General features: G+C 34.5%; 1 pseudogene; it reads left to right on the top strand.

Annotated features, from left to right (window-relative positions):
- The first annotated feature begins 8,725 nt into the window (after positions 1–8,725).
- Positions 8,726–11,093, top strand: LOC149234528 (expansin-A7 pseudogene; annotated as a pseudogene).
- The last annotated feature ends 211 nt before the right edge of the window (positions 11,094–11,304 follow it).

Raw genomic sequence — 11,304 nt, 5'->3', positions numbered from 1 at the left:
CCTAGTTTCGAGCCTCCTTTTAAATTTTTTTCAACTATGGCTATGATGGTGTGTTTTCTTCTTTATGTATATGTTATAATGTTTTTATTTTTTATGAATGAAGTGTGTTATTTGTATATGTATGATAGAATATTTATTTTACTTGCATGTTCATTGTATTTTATAGTATCTAAGTTAGTCAAAACACACCTTAGCAGTTCACTGAAAGTCAGTCAAACCTACCCACTATGGCTCAATTGTTGAAGAGAACTCTTGTTTAGAAGAAGGTATCCACCATATAAATCCTTCTCATAAAAAGAAAGGTATCCATTGAATAAATCCTGCTATGGAAATAGGAATGTAGAAGGAAAATGATTAATATTAAAATCAACTAAACCATTCAATAAATTAGAGTCCAGAATTTGCCAATTTGGAAGCAAAATCTTCGATTGCTCAATCATTTACTTTTCCCTAAATGTCAAATGACCTCGTTCAGTATAATATTACTAGAAAATAAAATGCATAAGTTGCATTATCAATATGTGAAAAAGCCTTCAAATATGTACATTCGTGAAATGAAAACCACTGAAATTTCATTATATTGACTGTAAATTTTTCAAATTAAAAATGGAAAATGGTTTTATGGTGAGAATTTTCTACGAATCTGCAGAAATCTCATGGTGAATGTAGTAGATTTGAAAGTAGCAATGTTGTTCTTGTAGTTGGCAACCATTAACCCCCAAAAAAATCAATTTTTGTCCTGGGTCACAATTCATGATTTCTTTGACAGGCTAGCCATTGCCCATTCAGAAAGCATGTAAAAACGTGTCTCCCTCTCCACTAGCATTACCCATGAATATGGAAATGATCTGTACTTGATTTCTTCACAAACCTCCTGGGCATGTCGTGCAATAAGTAGGTGGTTCTGCGTAAAATGGGGTTGGATGTTTTAATTCCTTTCCTTCTAGAGCGGTAGACATATCTCTAAACTAGGAGAGGTGGTTTGCATGCTAATTACTACTCTTTTGTGTTCTAGCAAGCAATAGGTACTCAAGGTACTCAAATTTAGTTAGTTTACAAGTCTTTTATAAATGGTGTAGCCGAAATTGCATGGAAATTTAAAAACAAAGAATGGCTTCATGGGAATTTAAAAGCATAGAAATAACTTACCAGAAGAGGTACTCAAATTTAGTTAGTTTACAGGTCTTTTATAAATGGTGTAGCCGAAATTGCATGGCAATAGCACAGAAATAGCTTACCAATAGAGGTACTCAAATTTAGTTAGTTTACAGGTCTTTTATAAATGGTGTAGCCGAAATTGCATGGCAATTTAAAAACAAAGAATGGCTTCTTGGGAATTTAAAAGCATAAAAATAACTTACCAATAGTTTTGTCAGTAGTTTTTTTTTAAACAAGTCTCTCTTATTATATGTATCAATTACGTGCAGGTAGTAGAAGACTTTTGTCTTAATTCTAAGATAACATATTTGTATATGTATGAATTACATTTGCACACAACTATCCACACCCCTAGGAACATGCGACCAAAAGCAAGTAGCAAATTGGAAATTGTTGTAATATTAGTACCCCAGAAGATGTTAAAAATGTTTTCTAAACAGGTTTAATTGAAAGGGGCTCTATAGATTTTGCATAATAACATGAAGCATTTTTGGAATTGTTTGTATATGTTTCTTTCTTACAGGGTTGTGTCAACAATAAATCCATGCCACAAAGAAAAATAGTGCATGCCTATATAATTGCAGGAATCTCTCCACTCCCATGTGACCAAAGGCTGACCATCAAAACAACTCACGACTCCCATGTGAACATGTGATCAAAGGCAGACCAACAAAACAAAGAGAGTTAATCACACAGACCAACAAAACAAAGAGAGTTAATCACACAAAGAAGAGAACATAGACAAGTTGTGAAGTGGCAAAGTGGTGTCAAGTTGTGAAGTGGCAAAGTGGTGTCAAGTTGTGAAATGACAAAGCAATGTGAAGTTGTGGAGTGACCAACGCCCATATGTAAGCCCAAATGTCACAAGATGTGATAAAAATGGAAAGTATGGAAAATCTGTGGATTTATACATCTAACTAGTTTTAAACTGAAATAGTATATACTAACTAGTTTTAAACTGAAATAATATAAGCTCATTTAAGTGGATGCCAAAACCTCAAACCACATAGTTTAGTAAGACTTTAGTTAAAATTATTATGATAATTTTAAAATAATTTTAATATGTATAGAAACTAATACATCGCTGAAAATCGATTAATATCGTCCCTAGCCCGAAGGGGCAGGCACTAATATTATTCCATAATCGATAATCAATCTAAAAGTAACCTTTATTTTAGACAATCCCATGACGAATAAACCAAAGAGCGAATATTGGAACATGTTCTCACGAAATTATTGATTCCATTAAAGACTCAAAATGTTTTAAGTAGATTATTCTTTCCATTAAAGATCTTATATGGATACGAATAATTTGGCATTGAGACATAGTACTTTACAATGTACTATTCTTTGTTTTGTAGTATACATGACAAAGATGGGTCTGGGTCAACTCGGCATACCGTTTATTTTCTAGTTTAGTAATGTCTTAATCAAAAAAATAATTATAATATATATTTTTATCTGTAAAGTTGAGTTTAGGGATAAAATCTTTTAATGTTATCATGTGTTGTATGTATTTCAAACAATAATAAAATTGTAAAATGAATTATATAAATATTTGTTTAATATTTTTCTAATTAATTTTTTTAATATAATTAAACTTTTTTTGGTAGATAAAGGTTATATATATGTATAATTGACATTGAAGAAAATGATAACAAGTTAATAATTATTTATTTAATATTGAATGATGGCATTTTTTTTAATATAATGCTCATATTATATTACACATGTCATGTCATTAGAGTATAGATTGATATAATGAGAGTTGTATAAATTATACACATGTTATTTTACATATTTTTTTCAAATTTATATTTTTTAAACTATTTTTTTGTAAATTAAAAATAAAACCCATAAAAAATTGTCTATTTAATACCTTACACCAATGAGAAAATGGAATTTTTGAATTTAATTACAAACCATTTGTGTTTATAGTACATAGTAATTAATATATAATGTTATTTTATTGTACATAGTAATTAGTGATATACTACATAGTAATTAATAATAGAGTACACAAAAGTCAATTTTTGTTGTAGTTACACAATAAGAGGGGAGACATTTCAACCAATCATATTTGAGATAAATAGAAATAAATTTTATTTAAAAATAATAAATTTAATTTCATAATGTTAAACTTTGGATAGATTATATATATATATATATATATATATATATATATATGGCATTGAAGAGAATGATTACAAGTTAATAATTATTTATTTAATATTGAATGATGACAATTTTTTATATAATGCTCATATTATAGTACACATGTCATGTCATTAAAGTATAGATTGATATAATGAGAGTTGTACAAATTATACACGTGTTATTTTACATATTTTTTTCAAATTTATATTTTTAAATTAAAAAATAAAACTCATAAAAATTGTCTATTCAATTTTTTACACCAATGAGAAAATGGAATTTTTGAATTTAATTACAAACCATTTGTGTTTATGGTACATAGTAATTAATATATATATATATATATAATGTTATTTTTCAAATTATTTATACTTATTGTACATAGTAATTAGTGATATAGTACATAGTAATTAATAATAGAGTACACAAAAGTCAATTCTTATCATTGTTACACAATAAGAGGGAAGACATTTCAATCAATCATATTTGAAATAAATAGAAATAAATTTTATTTAAAAATAATAAATTTAATTTCATAATGTTAAACTTTGGATAGATTTTAAATTTTTTTAATCAAAGAAAAACTAATAGCAAGTCAATGAAAAACTAAATACATTATATCCATACATTATATCCTTGCGAGTGACGGGTATAATAAGAGTTGTAAATATGTTTTTTTGGTGATATTGTTATAAAAGTCAAAATGAAATAAATATGTTATTAGTAGAATTATAAATGTAGTTGATATTATTTGTTATTTGATAATTTTATATATAAATATAAGTAGTTAAATTGTGGAATGACACGGTAACTGGGGAGGTTGAAAGTGTGAGTTTTCGGATTCGATCCTGGGACCTGTCGACTCGCTTGACCGCCAATGGCTCACGCGTCCGCGTTCAAACAATGGCTCTGGCCCGAGGTGAAAGGGGACTCGATCCCTGCAACAGAGCTGGTTCTACGCCCAAATCGCATCCGTAAAACACTCGATATCCCCATGAGGCAACAACTTGGAGCTGCAAGACCAGCACCGGCCATCTGCGCGTCGCCGAGAGCAAGGGTTTCTTTACATTTGCAGCAGATAGGGTTCCAAAGCAGAACGGAGGTTCGGATCCGGCTGGATCTACTACAGGAGGCGAAAATTGGTGTTAAATCCCCGATCGGCACAAATGGGTCAGCTATACTACTGAAATGCACATGGATCGGACGCTGGACATTTTGCTCTGCTCACGCCAACTTCTTGAGGATAGAGAAGCCGCCGCAGATAACAGAGACGGGTGAAGCCGAAGTGAGGACAATATCTCGGCCCCAGTCAGATCCAGAAAACGAAACTGCTCACCAACAGCCTCCGTCTGGCCTTGAATCGTGGTATACAGCACAGATCTGGGGGTATGGAACAACAAAGAAACCCCTGTGGAATGAGCTTCAGGTCAACGGCGCTGAAGAAGAACAGATCGGCAAACATGCAGGTAAAAACCTCAGACCCATCACTGAACAAAGGGTTTTAATACCTTACAAGCAAATCTATCTACACCAGTCTTGGATCTGGATGCCTGAAAACAAAAAGACTCACAGATCTGAAACACAGCCACAGATCATAGATCGGAACAGGCAACAGAAAGATTCGATTACAAAGGATCAGCGAAACATCCAAACAGCACCTGCATTGGATAAGCTCGAAGATAGAAAAAGCTCTCTCTTTATTAGATCCATGGAAGGGAACACTATATGCATCGTAATAGGGAAAGGGGAGGCGACAAAAACCCTCAAACAGAGGATTCAAGAAAAGACTGGAATCCCACCATGCAAACAACTACTCCTCTACAAAGGGAAAGTACTGCAGGAGGAGTCCGAGCTAATGGAATACGGTATAGGAAATGATTCAACCATCTGTCTCAGCACAAGATTGCGTGGAGGTTGTTCCGGCTCAAGCTCAAAAGGACCTGCTTCCTTCAAAGATGCAGTGAAAGGGAAGATGGAACCACAACAGAAACCAGAACAACAAGCTACAGCACCAGGGGCCTACATTGTTGAGCAGACAACACAGAACCCTGCATTAACAATCTCCATTCCAGAGGTAAATGAAATACATACTGATTATTCAACTAAAGCAGTGATATGCAGGTTCAATGGATTTTGGCCAAAACCGGAAGCCCTTCGTCAATGGATTTACTCCATATGGACAAAAAACTGTGACATCCATCTCTGCTCAAAGGGATTCTTTATCGTCAAATTCGACACCATAAAGGACAAAGAATATGCATTGAACGAGGGACCATGGTTTTGGGGAAACGCTGGTCTCTTCATGAAATCTTGGTTCCCGGAATTCGATCCAAACAGCATGGTGGTCTCAAAAATGCCAGTCTGGGTAAAATTATTTAACTTACCCATACACTTTTGGCACTACAAAGTATTGGCAGGAATCGGCAACACCTTGGGGACATTTTTAAAAGTAGACAACGAGCGCCTATCCAAGGATATCTACACTTTTGCCAGGATCTGTGTGGAGGTAGATCTCAGTCAAGGCCTACCAGATCACATTCTCCTAATCCATAATGGAAAGCAATGGGCACAGCCATTGGATTATGAAAACACTGCCTTTCACTGCCGCATATGTCGACAAACTGGTCATCTACAGAGTGCATGCCCACAAAACAAAAAAGATAGGAAAAGGAGACAACCACCAAAGCCGAAAGGATGGCAATTTTCAGCCACATGGGCAGAGGATATAGAAGAAGAAAAGAATGCAGAAACCACCAGTATACAACAAGAGGATGAAGATGGAAGGAATAATCCAGAAATTAGCAAAGAAGGATATCCGCTCCACTTACAGAATAATGAAAATCTGATTGAAGATGCAACAGATCCAAATGCAAACAACCTACAGCAGCAATATGAGAACCCCGGACAGGAAATAGGCGGCAGCAAGCGAGCATACTCCACTACAAGTTCAGATTCTGAAAAAGACATCATGGCTGCCACAAATGAAACACAAATGATTATTGTAACAGCCCCGCCTAATAATGAAGGCTGGCGGAAAGTAGAAAAAAAGAAGGGTAGGAAAGCTTAGATAGACATTTGATTGATTTTTAGCTCTTGATCTTTGCAAGACAAGTTTTGTTACAGCATATGCTATTACAACATCTACAACATGTAATTTTACTCAAAATGAATAAAATTATGATTTTTCCAGTGGAAAAAAAAAAAAAAAGGTAGTTAAATTGTATAGTAATTTAGAATTGTATTAGATAAATATAAAAATTTAAATTGTCACGTTCTAGTGGTAAGAACTAGTCACTATTATCCTCTTCACTTAGGTACTTGTCTTAGTTGAGATTGACATATTTGCATCATGGGAGTCATTTCTACATGAAAGATAACCAATTCACCTACACACCTGTGGGTTTTCCATGGATGTAGCTAGTATTGATCCACTATCCTTCAATAAGGGCATAACAACAATAATTTATGGACATCATATTTTTTTCCAAGGAAACCATCTCCAAATAATAAACCAATTACTTCATTGTCCAAAAGAGAATTACAATGAATTAATCATGCCTTTAAATAGGTTGCATTAAATGAGAATACCATGACCAACTCAAATTTACCCTAACAATCACCACTTAAAGTTGACATGGGGAAATTAACTTAGTCCCAATATCTTTGTTTCCAACTCAAATTTACCTTAACAATCCCCCCCTTAAACTTGACATAGGGAGATTAACTTGGTTTGAATATCTTTGTTGAATTCCATATAGCAAAGTTACCATCCATTAGAATACATGGGTAACTACATAGTTCATCAACCATTTTACATCTTGAGATCTTATATTCTCCGGTTAAGCTACCATAAAAGTACACCTATCACTCTCATACCTATTCAAGTTATCAATTCCACAACTTGATTGTGCATAACTCCACTTGCCACCTCACTACAAAATGTATACTTGAATAATAAACCTTACAACAAGCTAAACACAATGATGATGATGATGATGATGATGATGATGGTTAACGTCCACTAAGACCAAATTTTGGTCTATCGGACCTAAAGAAACAAATTATTTAGTTTGATTTAAGATTTTATTCCTATGCTCAAAAAGCTTGGAGAGAAACCTCCGGAGCTCACTATAATTTTGACATCCTAAAAGGCTAGGAAAGTCAGTATCTCTGAGATCTAATGTGGTTGGGGCACTCTAAGAGGAAGTGGTTTTCATCCTCAAAGTGGTTGTACAAGCTAGCATACTAGTGCACTTCCCACCATCATACCAATTCAAGTGGTTCATCCCACAACTTGATCTTTCATCCTCTCTATGAATGAAAGGGATGACTTCAGGTGCTACTTCACTACAACGTGTATGCCTGAATAACAAGTCTTACAACAACCTTGAGAAATACATTTACTTATTGTTAGGATTTACTACTTGGACTAAACACTCTAAGATTTTCATGCACTACAACAACTCTCTATAACAAATCGGCTCCTTTACCAAGCCTCGAGGCCATCGACCTCATATGCATTCTCTTCCCCGTGCTGCTAGGTTCCCTCCCCATGCTTTTGAGCATCATTATACTCTTTCTCCACTCAACAATCATCTACAATGCTTCTCTCATCTTGACACAACCTTTTACTCTATTTTTGTGGCCAACTTCACAATAAATTGAATGATAACTTCTCCTAATAGGTGGCTCTTGATGCACCAACCAATTCAAACTATATTCAGATCTCGTAGTTGCACGTCCACTTGGTGATCAAAGTCTAATCAAGCTTCGTTTGTTAGCTTTAACCTCATTTGCAACCACTTGAGGGCACACGAGCATCTAAGTAGTCAAAATCGCCACCTGGCCTAAGTTACATGAAACTTTAGAATTTCCCATAAAATTTCAAACAAGTACCCACAGAATTCACATAGTAACCTAACAGCTAAATTTTTACCCAAAACCATTAATACTTTACAAAACACCCTATCACTATTTATTATAGTCATGAATTTTTTTTATTTAATCTCGATGCTTCCACACTTCCATTTATATATGTATGTTTGGATTGAACTTTCTCCATGCTAAACCTTTTCTTTTTAACACCTTGTGTGACATCATCACAAATGATGCACGTTTCTATATGTCAAAATGCGATATTTTATAAATTAAAGGAATGATTGCTCTCATACGGCATCGTGTCATGATAGACTAAATGAATTGAAAACTTATTGGTTACGTGCTCTAGTTGAGAGCACGTCTAGATCGTGCTCGTCCATAAACATGTAATCTCCACACCACGCAGGCACGACGATATTGTTACGCCTTCTCTCCCCTGACCTGCGCACATAAGTACAATTTGCAGCATGGTTGTTTGTTCAGACATATCCAAACATAGGAAACAAATGAAAGCTTGAGGCGGGAAATAACGACGATGGCACTGTCAGCAGATATGAATATCATGGTATCTCGCATTTCTCGAATAGCAGTGATGGCTTGCCTTACTCTCATCAGCAATATCTGTACCACGGAAGCTGCGGGTTCTTACGCAAGGACATTCCGACCGGGACCATGGATGTTAGCTCATGCAACATTTTATGGGGATGAAACTGCAGCAGAAACAATGGGTAATTTATTCATATTCCTTCATGTTTAATTACAAAATTATTATGCTAAGAGTTTAGATTTTTGTGATTCTTATATATATTATAAGAGAATATTTCTGAAATAATCACATGAGCAAAATTTATTAGTCTGAACCAACTAATATGGTTTATCGTCAGGTTAAGATTGTTAAAATTTTTAATTGGATTTATTTTAAGGAATGAAACTGCAGCAGAAACTATGGGTAATTTATTCATATTCCTTCATGTTTAAGTACGTACAAAATTATTATTGTTAATTGGATTTATTTTAGATAATTGGAAGACCGATAAAGATCTTTCTTATTCAATTAGATTTATTTTAGATAATTGGAAGACTGATAAAGATCTCTCTTATTCAATTTCTACCAATAATATGATAAGCTTAAATATACTAAAAATATGATAAGTTTAAATATGAGCTTGAAGCCTTGCCTTCAGTTGGTTGAGTCCATAATTATTATTATTATTATTATTATTCAATTTTAACGTCACAGTCAACCTAGGCATCAAATTGGTGTATGAGACCCCTTGTTTGTGGAACAAGGGACCCACCTCCTCACAGCTATTTTACTGCCCAGTTTACAAAGACATACATACTCTACCTCTCTGGTTTTGAACCTGTGACCTTTTAAGAGAAAACACATGCTAATCTAATCCCATCATTAACTTTTAAACTAAATTTCATAATCAAACAATCCAGAAGTATTCTCAAATAAATTTCCCCATACAAATATTCCATAAACATAAACATAAAATCCTTAAATCATATAAATAAATATATATAGATATATTCATTCTTAGGTGTAAAAAAAGACAGGCTTTTCTTAAACTTTTCAAAAAATAAGCCCATGGCATTCGCAATGGTAAGTGCAGGTGGTGCTTGCGGATACGGGAATCTGTTTAACTCCGGCTATGGCACTCAGACGGTGGCTCTCAGCACAGCGATGTACAACGATGGATATGGGTGCGGGCAATGTTACCAAATTCGCTGCGTTCAGTCAAAATGGTGTTATCGGGGCTCGCCCATCACCACTGTCACTGCTACAAACTTGTGCCCTCCCAACTGGTCTGAACCTTCCGATAATGGTGGATGGTGCAATCCTCCTCGCAAGCACTTTGACATGTCCAAGCCCGCCTTCATGAACATAGCCGACTGGCACGCTGGAATTGTGCCTGTCATGTATCGAAGGTTCGATCAATTCCACACCCATTTTATTTCATTTCCCATGGTGATTAAATTACCGTTTTTCCTTTTATATCTCTCTGTATTTTACTGCACTGTATGGCTAATTATGAGATTGAACTCAATCATGATACTGATCTGTTAGTGTTCATAAATATCAAAACTTGATTTCACTTTTAACCAGGATCATCAAGAAAATAAAATATCTGTGAAATGCGTTTACATTTTGGAAATATTTCACAATTTGAAAAGTTAATTGTTTAATCTCACTGAATTTTCATGACATTATTCAATATTTTTTTCAATCCATTCATATCCACTAAATTCTAAAATATTCTTACAATTTACAATTTAAATAAAGATAATATTTAATATTTGTTTAGTTTTATAGAATCTTTAGATATATCAGTTTAAACTCATCTATCTTTATATCTATTACAGATTTAGAAAATATTTCAAAATCTGATCATCAAAAGAGATCAAGTATTTGACGGCCTTTATTAACCATCAGATTCTAAAATATTCTTAAAATATACCGTAATATTCTCAATCACCTACCATCACCATATGCTTAACCAGTTTAAAAAGTCATTTTTAACTTTTTAACTAGTTGACTGTAAAATGTGGCTGTAGAAGAAATTAATTTAAGGGATGAATGCAGGGTTCCATGCGTGAGTCGTACGGGTATAAAATTCCAATTCCAAGGGAACTCATGGTGGCTGCTGGTGTATGTGATGAACGTTGGCGGTGCAGGAGATGTGAGTACAATGGCTGTGAAAGGCAGTTACACAGCGTGGATGAGCATGAGCCACAACTGGGGGGCGTCTTATCAGGTTTTCTCTAGCCTGCAAGGCCAACCGCTGTCCTTCAGAGTCACCTCTTACAGTACCGGAGAGACCATCGTTGCTTACAACGTCGCTCCTGCTACTTGGAATTTTGGAGGAACTTATCAGGCTGCAGTCAATTTCCACTAATATCATAGACTTCGAAAATGGATTTGAGATTTTTTCTACTATCATTTAACGCAACATATAATTCCATCTATTGTAATGTGACGAGACCGAGATCGTGCGAAGCAGGCCTGTTGTAGTTGCCTCTCATAACCGTTGGTGTCGACTGATATAAATAATGTTTTTCTTTAAATCTAAAATCATCTATGAAGCAAAATGTAGAAATATATACTGC

The sequence above is a fragment of the Pinus tabuliformis genome, chromosome 8 (genome assembly GCF_031772625.1).
Source record: "Pinus tabuliformis cultivar Carrire ecotype Pingquan chromosome 8, CPIR1, whole genome shotgun sequence".
NCBI lineage: Eukaryota > Viridiplantae > Streptophyta > Pinopsida > Pinales > Pinaceae > Pinus > Pinus tabuliformis.
This window is presented reverse-complemented; position numbering and strand designations above follow the sequence as displayed.